This window comes from Lepisosteus platostomus, chromosome 22, assembly GCF_059453375.1.
Source record: "Lepisosteus platostomus isolate fLepPlt1 chromosome 22, fLepPlt1.hap1, whole genome shotgun sequence".
NCBI classification, from domain to species: domain Eukaryota; kingdom Metazoa; phylum Chordata; class Actinopteri; order Semionotiformes; family Lepisosteidae; genus Lepisosteus; species Lepisosteus platostomus.
Window position 1 is genome coordinate 1,126,543 of NC_142632.1, and position 15,330 is coordinate 1,141,872.

Here is a 15,330-nt window from a genome sequence, read left to right on the forward strand (position 1 = left end):
TTTTTCCAAGTTTCACCAAGCACATCATGTTGCCATAGTAGACAAAGTTCTATAAAATGTTAAATAACTTTTAAAAAAAGTATCTTGGTCTTACAGTACTGTACAAGGTGAATTAAACTGTCCCTGGTAATAAAAAGTAATTAGAAGCATCTCAGAAACTTTATCTCTAGAAACATTAGCTGTTTTATATCATGTAATTTAGTGTGATGTTGTCAGAATTCAAGGACATTATCACACACAGAAATTGGTTCAGTTAAATCTAAAAAACACAGCTAAACATGGGTTTAAATGTAACAGAAGTCTTACCTCTTGTCAAAAGATTTAATTCAAGAAGCGATGTAATAAATGATTGCTTATGCTTTATAAAGAAGCTTAAGTTTTGTATTTATCTTGTACCATAGAACATGATTTTCTTTGTATTTGAAGCCCACAAAGTGTCCAAATGACGCACTACATGATATAAGGAAGATTATCACATGCATATCGGTATTATCTTTCTTATGAAAATGCATTCCTTTCATTACCTTTTACTTTTTAAAATGAACTCAAATTGTGTATAATGTAATAATTTAAGTAGAATAGATTCAGGTAGGAAATATAGAGTCATGATGTTTATGGCTGACATCATTTCACATGGGTGAATTTTAAGCTAAGAAATAAAAACATTTACAATGAAGATACCATTGCTTAATTTTAAATGCCTTTAAAAAATAAATACCTCCTGAGAATAATTTGCCACTCCCAGATCCTTGGTAAGGTACTGTTTGAATCCATTCAGGAGAGGAGCATCCAGGGAGTGCTTTCTATAGAGTCCAGCTTGGGCCACTCTCTTCCGGCCTGCTGATACTTTTTAACTACTGAGGGCCTGTAAGGATATAAAACACCGGTTTAAACATTTTATACCTATAAGACAAATTAGAATTTTAGTAAAAAATAGATACATCTGAAAAATAAAAAAGTCTTACTGCTGATAGAGTTCTTCAGAGCTCACATCTTCCCCTTCCTTATCCGCTTCTGTTTCAGTTTCTAGAGCAGCCTCTGGCATCTCTTCCTCCTGGACAGCGGCCTCTTGCTCAGGGCCGCTGGAATGCAGGTAGATTCTTTTCAACATGCTTTTACATAATATGTTGTAACAATGATTTCAAAAAGAAACTACAGAAGCCTTACAGATTTAAAATTTCTCACCTTGCCAATGTGTCTTCAGGCTTCCCATGTACAAAAAGGCCCAAGGACTCTAGCAGTCTTACAACCACTATCCTGTTTGCCTCACCAGACACGATCTCTATTCTGTGGTAATCCACGATGACCCCGTTCTTCAGGTGATTCATCATGTCCTCCCTCGCCTGTTGAGAGGCCATCCTGATCTTTTCTGCCGTGGCGTGCTTCATACACGCCCTCTTCAAGTGAGCAGGAAGCTGATCAAGAGTATTCAGGTACATCTTGCACACCAGGGGAATCCGCGCGGGTTTCCTTTGAAAATAAATAATACCATCTGTGTATAGAAACAAGCTAAGACTGATTTCTTAAATTATCCTTAATTTTCTCTCTCATAGTTTGAGCATAATGATTTTATTGCATTTATATAAGAATTGCTCATTGCTCCTAAATAAATAATGGTTTCATAAAAAAGTGAACACTTACTTGGTCTCAGTCACAGACTTTCCAATAGAAGCCATCGTGGAGTTCAGCAACTGCAGGTCCTAGAAGTGGGGAAGGAATTTTAAAAGAGAAATTGAATTACAATACAGAAGGAATGGCTGAGGGTTCACTGAAATATATAAATATACAAATTCCAAAGACTGAGTCCATATAGAAACAACTACCTTTCATTTTCAGTATAAGAAAAAAAAAACATTATCTTACAAAGCATCATAAAATTGTCCCTTCTTCCAGACTCTACTTCTCTCTTGTAGTAGTATAGCAGACCTTTCCAGGTGAGCAGATCACAGAGTCCGAAATGAGCTTCCTCCATCAAGCAAAGTACCTGAACATGACTCTGTCTTCATAAAAGCGCCCCTGTAATAAAGAAATTAAATCCGAAATCAAGAGGGCAGTTGCCTACTGAAATACAAGAAGTCATCAATTTTAACCTAGCAACACATTAAAGGCTGCATCTATACAAGTACGATTCTAGAAATGCTCACCAGATTACGTTTTAAAAGGAACTGCGCCTCAGGTTCCGCCGAGATCTTAACTCGGATGGCAGGATTCAGAGTCCGGAGTGTGGACTGATGGCGCACGGAGGGTCCATATACTGTGGATCCCTCAGTGATCTTCCGCGTATTCAAACCGCCAGCGTGTGACTCCCCTGTCCCCGTGACCTCATTGCTCTGCTCTCTCCTCTGTGCAGCTGAGCCCGACTCACGGTAAAATGGAAAAAAATATGCCCTCGACGCGAGATTTATTCTGGAGCGAGCCAGTGTTGCGCATAGCTGCCTTCAAAGCAGTTAACCCAGGTTCGATTCCCGGCCAACGCAGTTGCGAATGTTTTCAAATGCTGTCATGAGCCTTGGATTGTGACTAGCAAAGCGAAGCCTTTTGAAAGAGCTAAAGCACTGCAAAACGGAATTGAAGGAGAATCTTACAGGGGATTCTGAGCAGTGTCTGCATACATGCAGTCAGATAAAGGTGCTGAAAGCTTGAGCTACTCTCAATGTCATGCTGCCCTTCCCCGGAGTAAATCTGTTACATTGAAAGAATGCTTCTGGCAGGTTCAAAAAGGGACCCTTGTTAATTGGAGAAATCAATGATTTCGAATGAATTCTGTATGCGTTAAAAGACAGCTATACACAGAAAACATGCAGGACACTGCTCATGATGTTTCCCGAGCCGAAACACAGTGCGTTTTTCCAAGCCATTTGACAAAGCCCACCCACTGAAAACTGCAGCAGATCGTGTAAAGACGTTCAACTTTGTAACTACTGCACGCACAGGAAGCAGAATAAATTCCTCTTTTCAAACTGTCAAAGGTTTGCTTTGCGAACGCTGCAGGACATCGCACAATCTCTTTTGAATGGGGACAAACGATTTCTTATGGGGCGCAGTAAGTACAGACGTTTAAAATGCTCCACTCATGCCGACGATGCAGCATGAAGAAGCGCAACCTAACGTTTGACAGACAAAAGCCAGGCGCCGCTATGAGCAATATGAAATCATACTGACAGCACACGGCGTTTCGCGCTGACACAAAAGTAATCTCGACAGACGCTGTTCTCTGCATAAAGCTGAAAGAGCTAAAGAGCGTTTCTGTTGACACGTAACAAGCTCGTTTCTTTCTACCATGATATCACCGTGACCAAATCTGTCTTTAAACACCTTGCTCAGTCTCTGACGAGACTGTCAAAAATTGCTTTCGCCGATTGTATTGCAAACCGGCGGAAGCGGGGTATTGGGAAAAGTTTTCAACTAGCAATAATCGCGCCTCGGCTAAACCTCACAGGCTACGATACTGCCACTGCGCAAAGCTGACGGTTGCCAGGCAACCGCGGGGATCCTATGGAAATCGTTATCGATCGTCTCATGGCATGTCGTTGCTGTAACGCTTCATATTTGTCGTCTTCTTCTTCTTCTAGCTTGAGGTTTTGAAGAATTTCATGACAGACAAGGGCTCCGTTGGGAACAAAGGGCGTTGTGAGAAAACCGTTGCTTATTTTCAGCAGCAGAAATACAACCCTTTAAATACAAGATGACAGAACAATGACGAAGGGCATGCCGGGAGGAACTCATGCACTACAGAGGAAAGGGGGCGGGCACGTACAGTTCACATTCAAGCCACAAGTACTCTTCTTGGATGTTGCACAAACAAATCCTAACGTCTTGAAAGCATTGCAGCATGTTTGTGTCCCACTTCCCGTGGCTGCGGGACGACTGACACGAACGGACAAACGCAATCTGTGGCGTTTAGCGTGACATAGTCTTGCAGGCATCGTGCTGTCTCACTGCAATATTATACCGCTGGAGGAAACAGTCCATCTGGCCATGAAACTCATTTGAACGTCTAGCTACAGCAACTAACAATATCATGATTTATTCAGGATGTGTGGAATCAGCACGTCCCGGAGACAGCTTCCGAAATCGTGAGCATTCTCTGGTGGTAGGGGCGTTCAAGATGGCGCTCAGGTGGGAGGTAAAGTTTAGTGGTTGGGGAGTTTTTTTGAGTTTTTCATGACCTGAATATTAATTTTTGCTTTTTTTGACTACAGAAAAATAAGGACTTAACACTAGTTGTTTAAACTTCAGTTATAATTGAAAGAAAAAAAAACGATTTTTTTTTAGGTTTAAAAAGTCCGATATGAGTAACACTAGGAAAAGAAAAGAGAGTGCTGGGTCTTCGAAGGAGAACTCTAAGATACCTCAATCGTATATGTATAGCACTACAAAAAAATCGATGGCAACTAAAGGGAAAAGTGAAGCAGCTGCAGGGGCAGCAACAGGGCGGAGGCGCCGCGCGCCCGGCCGACGTGTTGGACCGGTGCGCTTTACGTGCTGAAATAAACACGCGACAGCCCCGAAATGTTTCCAGAGTGCTGTGCACTGAAGACTTGCCTGGTGCTCCTCCGTGCAGATTGTTTGTCCTCCTCCAGTGCGGGACGAGCCAACACAAGGGAGCGCATTCGCCAACATCCAGGCACGCAATGCGATTTGGAAAGCAGCTCCTTTCCAAAGAGTGGCACACGAACGATCCTTCAGTCCCGCTCGGGGAGCACGGAACCCCCGCCACACACAGCTTCAAGTAGCGAGTCAGGCGCCGAGGCTTTCGCTTACGGCCACACCACCCTGAACACGCCCGATCTCGTCTGATCTCGGAAGCTAAGCAGCGTCGGGCCTGGTTAGTACTTGGATGGGAGACTGCCTGGGAATACCAGGTGCTGTAAGCTTTTGCTCTCCCGGCCAGCAGGGGTCGCCGTTGGTGCCGTAGGCTTTGGGAGGAAAACCTGCAGGATGGAAAGGTGATCTATAGCCTCATCTCTAGAGATGTTTTGTTGCTGTGGCATGTGTGTGACCCATATTCAAAAAAAAAAACCCGTCTGTAAAACGAATATCGAAGCTGCTTCTAAATCTGCAAATGAAGATGAGTCGATAAACCACTCGTTTTTCGTATAACTAGACATATATTCATTTGTTACCGATTTCATTCATTGAGCACGGATACAATAGAGGTACAGCCATTCACTGTTTGACATGTCTGCACTGGTACAGAACCGAGCAATCAGAAAACGGGTGAAACTGTCTTTAGACTCAGCATACAGTACCGAGGCCCCCCATGACCAAATAAAGGCTAACCTCGATAATCAGCCTAAAGAACGCAGACTACAGCAAAACGACTGACTTTGAAAAGGGAATGAACGTCCGGAAGGAGTAGTGGAACTGGCTTGAGATGCTTCTCCAGACCCCTAACTAAAAGCCAGCGAGAACCAGCAGCGGCGTCCACTCCTATCGAACCGGGATCCTTCCGCAGCCACGCAGCTCGTGGTGTCCTAACCCTCCCGTATCTGATTTTGGACCAAGCACATCAGGGGAGAGCGCGAACGCAGTCCCCCACTACCAGAAATTATGCAGTCGAGATTCCCACATTTGGGGAATTCGCAGGGGTCAGCACAGCCGGAGTGCAATGGCCAAGCCTCGCCCTGGGTGAACCTCCTTCTTGATCAAAGTATCTCCCCTGCCAGGTAAGTATGAGTTAAACAGGCCCCTGCAAGCGGCCCGCACCCACAGCACAAATCGCGCAGCCTAGGCCACCTCCTCGCCCCGCACGCCACCGCCTCCTGCTGGGCCCACTCTTTCACACACTCACACGCCACACTAACACTCAAAAGTGTGGGCAAAACGAGAAAACGAGCGCGCCGTTTCCTACACATCTGCAGTCGCCGTTGCGCATTCGCAGCATGTCCCGGGATGCAATTCGGCCTCATTTGCATAACTCCAGACCGGCAGATCGCCACGCAAGCTCGCGACGTGCGCCTGCCACACACCGAACAAACCTTTTCAGCAATTTCCAAAAAACGGGCCTGCTCGCCTGCCCACAAGGCTCCGTCTCTTACCTGCTCTCCAGAGCCTGCTGCCTTCTGTGCTTTTCTCTCAGCACCGCTGCAGTGCACACAACTCCTGCAGCGGGAGGGGGGGAGAAAGTTCCCACGCTCCGCCGCAGGGAAGGCTCGCTCCGTGCGCACACGTCCTTTCCATGCCAGTCCAACAAGTGCTCCGCATTAGCTGCGTCGGGGCTCCGGCGTGTCGCACCTCACCTCACCTCGCACTGCCCCCTCCTTGAATGTCTGCCGCTGGGCATGCCCCGCTCTCCTCCGCCTTATCTTATCGCGTGTGAGCACCGACAATGGCCACAATGCCGGGGAATGGCACCTGTAAAGTGTTAATTGGGGCACAGGAACAGCCCGTCTCGTCTCGGGGGGGCCGGCTTCAGAGACAATACAGCAAACACAGCGGGGCGGGGGAAGAAGACGACACCACACATGCGGGTACATTCAGCTCCGGTGGGAACGAGACATTTGTCGGTCTTTTCAAGTGCCGAGAGCCGAGCAATCCTTCACTTGTATCGTTTCTCCCCGGTGACTAGATCTGGCCCTGCGACTCTCGACTGGGCTCACCCCCGGGGCAGCCCAGCAGGTGTGAGCCTGGCCGGCACCCGGATGGGAGATTCCACCCCGGAAAAGCTCCGGTTGCTGCTGCTCCTGCAAGAGGTGTGACTGGGACCAGTAGGGAGCGCTCACCCTGCGGGCTGTGTGGCTCTCTTACGCCCCAGCCTCCTGATGGCGACACTCTGCTGCACAAACAGAGGTCAAACCGAGGTCCCGACCCTCCTTGGCCATTAGGAAACCCCAGGGCGTCTCTCAAAAAGAGACGCCGGGGGTGTCCCTCTGGTGTTAGTGCTCCCCTTTACCCATCAGTCGGGGTCTCCTCCTAATCCCCGTCTCACCTGTAACAATCAATGACGAGGCCCCCCTGTCCGTGAGATTTAGTACTCGCGCAAGAGACCGGGGGCAGAGCGCGAACGCGGTCCCCCGCCCCCCACAAAGTGCGCGCTCCGGGTCCTGCAACACAGCGGAAGGGCAGCGAGAAGGAGCCTCTTGCTCTGACGCCGCAAGGCCACAAGAGGGCGGAGGCGCCGCGCGCCCGGCCGACGTGTTGGACCGGTGCGCTTTACGTGCTGAAATAAACACGCGAAAGCCCCGAAATGTTTCCAGAGTGCTGTGCACTGGAGGTTTTTGTCTGGTGAAGACTTGCCTGGTGCTCCTCCGTGCAGATTGTTTGTCCTCCTCCAGTGCGGGACGAGTCAACACAAGGGAGCGCATTCGCCAACATCCAGGCACGCAATGCGATTTGGAAAGCAGCTCCTTTCCAAAGAGTTGCACACGAACGATCCTTCAGTCCCGCTCGGGGGGCACGGAACCCCCGCCACACACAGCTTCAAGTAGCGAGTCAGGCGGCGGGGCTTTCTCTTACGGCCACACCACCCTGAACACGCCCGATCTCGTCTGATCTCGGAAGCTAAGCAGCGTCGGGCCTGGTTAGTACTTGGATGGGAGACTGCCTGGGAATACCAGGTGCTGTAAGCTTTTGCTCTCCCGGCCAGCAGGGGTCGCCGTTGGTGCCGTAGGCTTTGGGAGGAAAACCTGCAGGATGGAAAGGTGATCTATAGCCTCATCTCTAGAGATGTTTTGTTGCTGTGGCATGTGTGTGACCCATATTCAAAAAAAAAAACCCGTCTGTAAAACGAATATCGAAGCTGCCTCTAAATCTGCAAATGAAGATGAGTCGATAAACCACTCGTTTTTCGTATAACTAGACATATTCATTTCTTACCGATTTCATCCATTGAGCACGGATACAGTAGAGGTACAGCCATTCACTGTTTGACATGTCTGCACTGGTACAGAACCGAGCAATCAGAAAACGGGTGAAACTGTCTTTAGACTCAGCATACAGTACCGAGGCCCCCCATGACCAAATAAAGGCTAACCTCGATAATCAGCCTAAAGAACGCAGACTACAGCAAAACGACTGACTTTGAAAAGGGAATGAACGTCCGGAAGGAGTAGTGGAACTAGCTTGAGATGCTTCTCCGGACCCCTAACTAAAAGCCAGCGAGAACCAGCAGCGGCGTCCACTCCTGTCGAACCGGGATCCTTCCGCAGCCACGCAGCTCGTGGTGTCCTAACCCTCCCGTATCTGATTTTGGACCAAGCACATCAGGGGAGAGCGCGAACGCAGTCCCCCACTACCAGAAATTATGCAGTCGAGATTCCCACATTTGGGGAATTCGCAGGGGTCAGCACAGCCGGAGTGCAATGGCCGAGCCTCGCCCTGGGTGAACCTCCTTCTTGATCAAGGTATCTCCCCTGCCAGGTAAGTATGAGTTAAACAGGCCCCTGCAAGCGGCCCGCACCCACAGCACAAATCGCGCAGCCTAGGCCACCTCCTCGCCCCGCACGCCACCGCCTCCTGCTGGGCCCACTCTTTCACACACTCACACGCCACACTAACACTCAAAAGTGTGGGCAAAACGAGAAAACGAGCGCGCCGTTTCCTACACATCTGCAGTCGCCGTTGCGCATTCGCAGCATGTCCCGGGATGCAATTCGGCCTCATTTGCATAACTCCAGACCGGCAGATCGCCACGCAAGCTCGCGACGTGCGCCTGCCACACACCGAACAAACCTTTTCAGCAATTTCCAAAAAACGGGCCTGCTCGCCTGCCCACAAGGCTCCGTCTCTTACCTGCTCTCCAGAGCCTGCTGCCTTCTGTGCTTTTCTCTCGGCACCGCTGCAGCGCACACAACTCCTGCAGCGGGAGGGGGGGAGAAAGTTCCCGCGCTCCGCCGCAGGGAAGGCTCGCTCCGTGCGCACACGTCCTTTCGATGCCAGTCCAACAAGTGCTCCGCATTAGCTGCGTCGGGGCTCCGGCGTGTCGCACCTCACCTCACCTCGCACTGCCCCCTCCTTGAATGTCTGCCGCTGGGCATGCCCCGCTCTCCTCCACCTTATCTTATCGCGTGTGAGCACCGACAATGGCCACAATGCCGGGGAATGGCACCTGTAAAGTGTTAATTGGGGCACAGGAACAGCCCGTCTCGTCTCGGGGGGGCCGGCTTCAGAGACAATACAGCAAACACAGCGGGGCAGGGGAAGAAGACGACACCACACATGCGGGTACATTCAGCTCCGGCGGGAACGAGACATTTGTCGGTCTTTTCAAGTGCCGAGAGCCGAGCAATCCTTCACTTGTATCGTTTCTCCCCGGTGACTAGATCTGGCCCTGCGACTCTCGACTGGGCTCACCCCCGGGGCAGCCCAGCAGGTGTGAGCCTGGCCGGCACCCGGATAGGAGATTCCACCCCGGAAAAGCTCCGGTTGCTGCTGCTCCTGCAAGAGGTGTGACTGGGACCAGTAGGGAGCGCTCACCCTGCGGGCTGTGTGGCTCTCTTACGCCCCAGCCTCCTGATGGCGACACTCTGCTGCACAAACAGAGGTCAAACCGAGGTCCCGACCCTCCTTGGCCATTAGGAAACCCCAGGGCGTCTCTCAAAAAGAGACGCCGGGGGTGTCCCTCTGGTGTTAGTGCTCCCCTTTACCCATCAGTCGGGGTCTCCTCCTAATCCCCGTCTCACCTGTAACAATCAATGACGAGGCCCCCCTGTCCGTGAGATTTAGTACTCGCGCAAGAGACCGGGGGCAGAGCGCGAACGCGGTCCCCCGCCCCCCACAAAGTGCGCGCTCCGGGTTCCCTCTCGGGGCCCTGCAACACAGCGGAAGGGCAGCGAGAAGGAGCCTCTTGCTCTGATGCCGCAAGGCCACAAGAGGGCGGAGGCGCCGCGCGCCCGGCCGACGTGTTGGACCGGTGCGCTTTACGTGCTGAAATAAACACGCGAAAGCCCCGAAATGTTTCCAGAGTGCTGTGCACTGGAGGTTTTTGTCTGGTGAAGACTTGCCTGGTGCTCCTCCGTGCAGATTGTTTGTCCTCCTCCAGTGCGGGACGAGTCAACACAAGGGAGCGCATTCGCCAATATCCAGGCACGCAATGCGATTTGGAAAGCAGCTCCTTTCCAAAGAGTTGCACACGAACGATCCTTCAGTCCCGCTCGGGGGGCACGGAACCCCCGCCACACACAGCTTCAAGTAGCGAGTCAGGCGCCGGGGTTTTCGCTTACGGCCACACCACCCTGAACACGCCCGACCTCGTCTGATCTCGGAAGCTAAGCAGCGTTGGGCCTGGTTAGTACTTGGATGGGAGACTGCCTGGGAATACCAGGTGCTGTAAGCTTTTGCTCTCCCGGCCAGCAGGGGTCGCCGTTGGTGCCGTAGGCTTTGGGAGGAAAACCTGCAGGATGGAAAGGTGATCTATAGCCTCATCTCTAGAGATGTTTTGTTGCTGTGGCATGTGTGTGACCCATATTCAAAAAAAAAAACCCGTCTGTAAAACGAATATCGAAGCTGCCTCTAAATCTGCAAATGAAGATGAGTCGATAAACCACTCGTTTTTCGTATAACTAGACATATATTCATTTGTTACCGATTTCATTCATTGAGCATGGATACAGAAGAGGTACAGCCATTCACTGTTTGACATGTCTGCACTGGTACAGAACCGAGCAATCAGAAAACGGGTGAAACTGTCTTTAGACTCAGCATACAGTACCGAGGCCCCCCATGACCAAATAAAGGCTAACCTCGATAATCAGCCTAAAGAACGCAGACTACAGCAAAACGACTGACTTTGAAAAGGGAATGAACGTCCGGAAGGAGTAGTGGAACTAGCTTGAGATGCTTCTCCGGACCCCTAACTAAAAGCCAGCGAGAACCAGCAGCGGCGTCCACTCCTGTCGAACCGGGATCCTTCCGCAGCCACGCAGCTCGTGGTGTCCTAACCCTCCCGTATCTGATTTTGGACCAAGCACATCAGGGGAGAGCGCGAACGCAGTCCCCCACTACCAGAAATTATGCAGTCGAGATTCCCACATTTGGGGAATTCGCAGGGGTCGGCACAGCCGGAGTGCAATGGCCGAGCCTCGCCCTGGGTGAACCTCCTTCTTGATCAAGGTATCTCCCCTGCCAGGTAAGTATGAGTTAAACAGGCCCCTGCAAGCGGCCCGCACCCACAGCACAAATCGCGCAGCCTAGGCCACCTCCTCGCCCCGCACGCCACCGCCTCCTGCTGGGCCCACTCTTTCACACACTCACACGCCACACTAACACTCAAAAGTGTGGGCAAAACGAGAAAACGAGCGCGCCGTTTCCTACACATCTGCAGTCGCCGTTGCGCATTCGCAGCATGTCCCGGGATGCAATTCGGCCTCATTTGCATAACTCCAGACCGGCAGATCGCCACGCAAGTTCGCGACGTGCGCCTGCCACACACCGAACAAACCTTTTCAGCAATTTCCAAAAAACGGGCCTGCTCGCCTGCCCACAAGGCTCCGTCTCTTACCTGCTCTCCAGAGCCTGCTGCCTTCTGTGCTTTTCTCTCGGCACCGCTGCAGTGCACACAACTCCTGCAGCGGGAGGGGGGGAGAAAGTTCCCACGCTCCGCCGCAGGGAAGGCTCGCTCCGTGCGCACACGTCCTTTCGATGCCAGTCCAACAAGTGCTCCGCATTAGCTGCGTCGGGGCTCCGGCGTGTCGCACCTCACCTCACCTCGCCCTACCCCCTCCTTGAATGTCTGCCGCTGGGCATGCCCCGCTCTCCTCCGCCTTATCTTATCGCGTGTGAGCACCGACAATGGCCACAATGCCGGGGAATGGCACCTGTAAAGTGTTAATTGGGGCACAGGAACAGCCCGTCTCGTCTCGGGGGGGCCGGCTTCAGAGACAATACAGCAAACACAGCGGGGCAGGGGAAGAAGACGACACCACACATGCGGGTACATTCAGCTCCGGCGGGAACGAGACATTTGTCGGTCTTTTCAAGTGCCGAGAGCCGAGCAATCCTTCACTTGTATCGTTTCTCCCCGGTGACTAGATCTGGCCCTGCGACTCTCGACTGGGCTCACCCCCGGGGCAGCCCAGCAGGTGTGAGCCTGGCCGGCACCCGGATAGGAGATTCCACCCCGGAAAAGCTCCGGTTGCTGCTGCTCCTGCAAGAGGTGTGACTGGGACCAGTAGGGAGCGCTCACCCTGCGGGCTGTGTGGCTCTCTTACGCCCCAGCCTCCTGATGGCGACACTCTGCTGCACAAACAGAGGTCAAACCGAGGTCCCGACCCTCCTTGGCCATTAGGAAACCCCAGGGCGTCTCTCAAAAAGAGACGCCGGGGGTGTCCCTCTGGTGTTAGTGCTCCCCTTTACCCATCAGTCGGGGTCTCCTCCTAATCCCCGTCTCACCTGTAACAATCAATGACGAGGCCCCCCTGTCCGTGAGATTTAGTACTCGCGCAAGAGACCGGGGGCAGAGCGCGAACGCGGTCCCCCGCCCCCCACAAAGTGCGCGCTCCGGGTCCTGCAACACAGCGGAAGGGCAGCGAGAAGGAGCCTCTTGCTCTGACGCCGCAAGGCCACAAGAGGGCGGAGGCGCCGCGCGCCCGGCCGACGTGTTGGACCGGTGCGCTTTACGTGCTGAAATAAACATGCGAAAGCCCCGAAATGTTTCCAGAGTGCTGTGCACTGGAGGTTTTTGTCTGGTGAAGACTTGCCTGGTGCTCCTCCGTGCAGATTGTTTGTCCTCCTCCAGTGCGGGACGAGCCAACACAAGGGAGCGCATTCGCCAACATCCAGGCACGCAATGCGATTTGGAAAGCAGCTCCTTTCCAAAGAGTTGCACACGAACGATCCTTCAGTCCCGCTCGGGGGGCACGGAAGCCCCGCCACACACAGCTTCAAGTAGCGAGTCAGGCGCCGGGGCTTTCGCTTACGGCCACACCACCCTGAACACGCCCGATCTCGTCTGATCTCGGAAGCTAAGCAGCGTCGGGCCTGGTTAGTACTTGGATGGGAGACTGCCTGGGAATACCAGGTGCTGTAAGCTTTTGCTCTCCCGGCCAGCAGGGGTCGCCGTTGGTGCCGTAGGCTTTGGGAGGAAAACCTGCAGGATGGAAAGGTGATCTATAGCCTCATCTCTAGAGATGTTTTGTTGCTGTGGCATGTGTGTGACCCATATTCAAAAAAAAAAACCCGTCTGTAAAACGAATATCGAAGCTGCCTCTAAATCTGCAAATGAAGATGAGTCGATAAACCACTCGTTTTTCGTATAACTAGACATATATTCATTTGTTACCGATTTCATTCATTGAGCATGGATACAATAGAGGTACAGCCATTCACTGTTTGACATGTCTGCACTGGTACAGAACCGAGCAATCAGAAAACGGGTGAAACTGTCTTTAGACTCAGCATACAGTACCGAGGCCCCCCATGACCAAATAAAGGCTAACCTCGATAATCAGCCTAAAGAACGCAGACTACAGCAAAACGACTGACTTTGAAAAGGGAATGAACGTCCGGAAGGAGTAGTGGAACTAGCTTGAGATGCTTCTCCGGACCCCTAACTAAAAGTCAGCGAGAACCAGCAGCGGCGTCCACTCCTGTCGAACCGGGATCCTTCCGCAGCCACGCAGCTCGTGGTGTCCTAACCCTCCCGTATCTGATTTTGGACCAAGCACATCAGGGGAGAGCGCGAACGCAGTCCCCCACTACCAGAAATTATGCAGTCGAGATTCCCACATTTGGGGAATTCGCAGGGGTCGGCACAGCCGGAGTGCAATGGCCGAGCCTCGCCCTGGGTGAACCTCCTTCTTGATCAAGGTATCTCCCCTGCCAGGTAAGTATGAGTTAAACAGGCCCCTGCAAGCGGCCCGCACCCACAGCACAAATCGCGCAGCCTAGGCCACCTCCTCGCCCCGCACGCCACCGCCTCCTGCTGGGCCCACTCTTTCACACACTCACACGCCACACTAACACTCAAAAGTGTGGGCAAAACGAGAAAACGAGCGCGCCGTTTCCTACACATCTGCAGTCGCCGTTGCGCATTCGCAGCATGTCCCGGGATGCAATTCGGCCTCATTTGCATAACTCCAGACCGGCAGATCGCCACGCAAGTTCGCGACGTGCGCCTGCCACACACCGAACAAACCTTTTCAGCAATTTCCAAAAAACGGGCCTGCTCGCCTGCCCACAAGGCTCCGTCTCTTACCTGCTCTCCAGAGCCTGCTGCCTTCTGTGCTTTTCTCTCGGCACCGCTGCAGTGCACACAACTCCTGCAGCGGGAGGGGGGGAGAAAGTTCCCACGCTCCGCCGCAGGGAAGGCTCGCTCCGTGCGCACACGTCCTTTCGATGCCAGTCCAACAAGTGCTCCGCATTAGCTGCGTCGGGGCTCCGGCGTGTCGCACCTCACCTCACCTCGCCCTACCCCCTCCTTGAATGTCTGCCGCTGGGCATGCCCCGCTCTCCTCCGCCTTATCTTATCGCGTGTGAGCACCGACAATGGCCACAATGCCGGGGAATGGCACCTGTAAAGTGTTAATTGGGGCACAGGAACAGCCCGTCTCGTCTCGGGGGGGCCGGCTTCAGAGACAATACAGCAAACACAGCGGGGCAGGGGAAGAAGACGACACCACACATGCGGGTACATTCAGCTCCGGCGGGAACGAGACATTTGTCGGTCTTTTCAAGTGCCGAGAGCCGAGCAATCCTTCACTTGTATCGTTTCTCCCCGGTGACTAGATCTGGCCCTGCGACTCTCGACTGGGCTCACCCCCGGGGCAGCCCAGCAGGTGTGAGCCTGGCCGGCACCCGGATAGGAGATTCCACCCCGGAAAAGCTCCGGTTGCTGCTGCTCCTGCAAGAGGTGTGACTGGGACCAGTAGGGAGCGCTCACCCTGCGGGCTGTGTGGCTCTCTTACGCCCCAGCCTCCTGATGGCGACACTCTGCTGCACAAACAGAGGTCAAACCGAGGTCCCGACCCTCCTTGGCCATTAGGAAACCCCAGGGCGTCTCTCAAAAAGAGACGCCGGGGGTGTCCCTCTGGTGTTAGTGCTCCCCTTTACCCATCAGTCGGGGTCTCCTCCTAATCCCCGTCTCACCTGTAACAATCAATGACGAGGCCCCCCTGTCCGTGAGATTTAGTACTCGCGCAAGAGACCGGGGGCAGAGCGCGAACGCGGTCCCCCGCCCCCCACAAAGTGCGCGCTCCGGGTCCTGCAACACAGCGGAAGGGCAGCGAGAAGGAGCCTCTTGCTCTGACGCCGCAAGGCCACAAGAGGGCGGAGGCGCCGCGCGCCCGGCCGACGTGTTGGACCGGTGCGCTTTACGTGCTGAAATAAACACGCGAAAGCCCCGAAATGTTTCCAGAGTGCTGTGCACTGGAGGTTTTTGTCTGGTGAAGACTT

The 15,330-nt window shown here is 52.8% G+C and overlaps 9 non-coding genes across 9 annotated transcripts; 4 read left to right on the plus strand and 5 right to left on the minus strand.

Annotated features, from left to right (window-relative positions):
* Positions 1–3,324: 3,324 nt before the first annotated feature.
* Positions 3,325–3,466, minus strand: LOC148642639 (U4 spliceosomal RNA). Its single transcript, XR_015929399.1, has one exon. It is a non-coding gene; the product is annotated as a U4 spliceosomal RNA (small nuclear RNA).
* Positions 3,467–4,758: 1,292 nt separating this feature from the next.
* On the plus strand, positions 4,759–4,877 carry LOC148642640 (5S ribosomal RNA). The gene has a single exon (XR_015929173.1). It is a non-coding gene; the product is annotated as a 5S ribosomal RNA (ribosomal RNA).
* Positions 4,878–5,513: 636 nt separating this feature from the next.
* LOC148642641 (U1 spliceosomal RNA) lies at positions 5,514–5,677 on the minus strand. Its single transcript, XR_015929245.1, has one exon. It is a non-coding gene; the product is annotated as a U1 spliceosomal RNA (small nuclear RNA).
* Positions 5,678–7,452: 1,775 nt separating this feature from the next.
* Positions 7,453–7,571, plus strand: LOC148642642 (5S ribosomal RNA). Its single transcript, XR_015929213.1, has one exon. It is a non-coding gene; the product is annotated as a 5S ribosomal RNA (ribosomal RNA).
* Positions 7,572–8,205: 634 nt separating this feature from the next.
* On the minus strand, positions 8,206–8,369 carry LOC148642643 (U1 spliceosomal RNA). The gene has a single exon (XR_015929146.1). It is a non-coding gene; the product is annotated as a U1 spliceosomal RNA (small nuclear RNA).
* Positions 8,370–10,157: 1,788 nt separating this feature from the next.
* LOC148642644 (5S ribosomal RNA) lies at positions 10,158–10,276 on the plus strand. The gene has a single exon (XR_015929216.1). It is a non-coding gene; the product is annotated as a 5S ribosomal RNA (ribosomal RNA).
* Positions 10,277–10,912: 636 nt separating this feature from the next.
* On the minus strand, positions 10,913–11,076 carry LOC148642645 (U1 spliceosomal RNA). The gene has a single exon (XR_015929225.1). It is a non-coding gene; the product is annotated as a U1 spliceosomal RNA (small nuclear RNA).
* A 1,775-nt stretch (positions 11,077–12,851) lies between these two features.
* Positions 12,852–12,970, plus strand: LOC148642646 (5S ribosomal RNA). The gene has a single exon (XR_015929174.1). It is a non-coding gene; the product is annotated as a 5S ribosomal RNA (ribosomal RNA).
* Positions 12,971–13,606: 636 nt separating this feature from the next.
* On the minus strand, positions 13,607–13,770 carry LOC148642647 (U1 spliceosomal RNA). Its single transcript, XR_015929239.1, has one exon. It is a non-coding gene; the product is annotated as a U1 spliceosomal RNA (small nuclear RNA).
* Between the last annotated feature and the right edge of the window lie 1,560 nt (positions 13,771–15,330).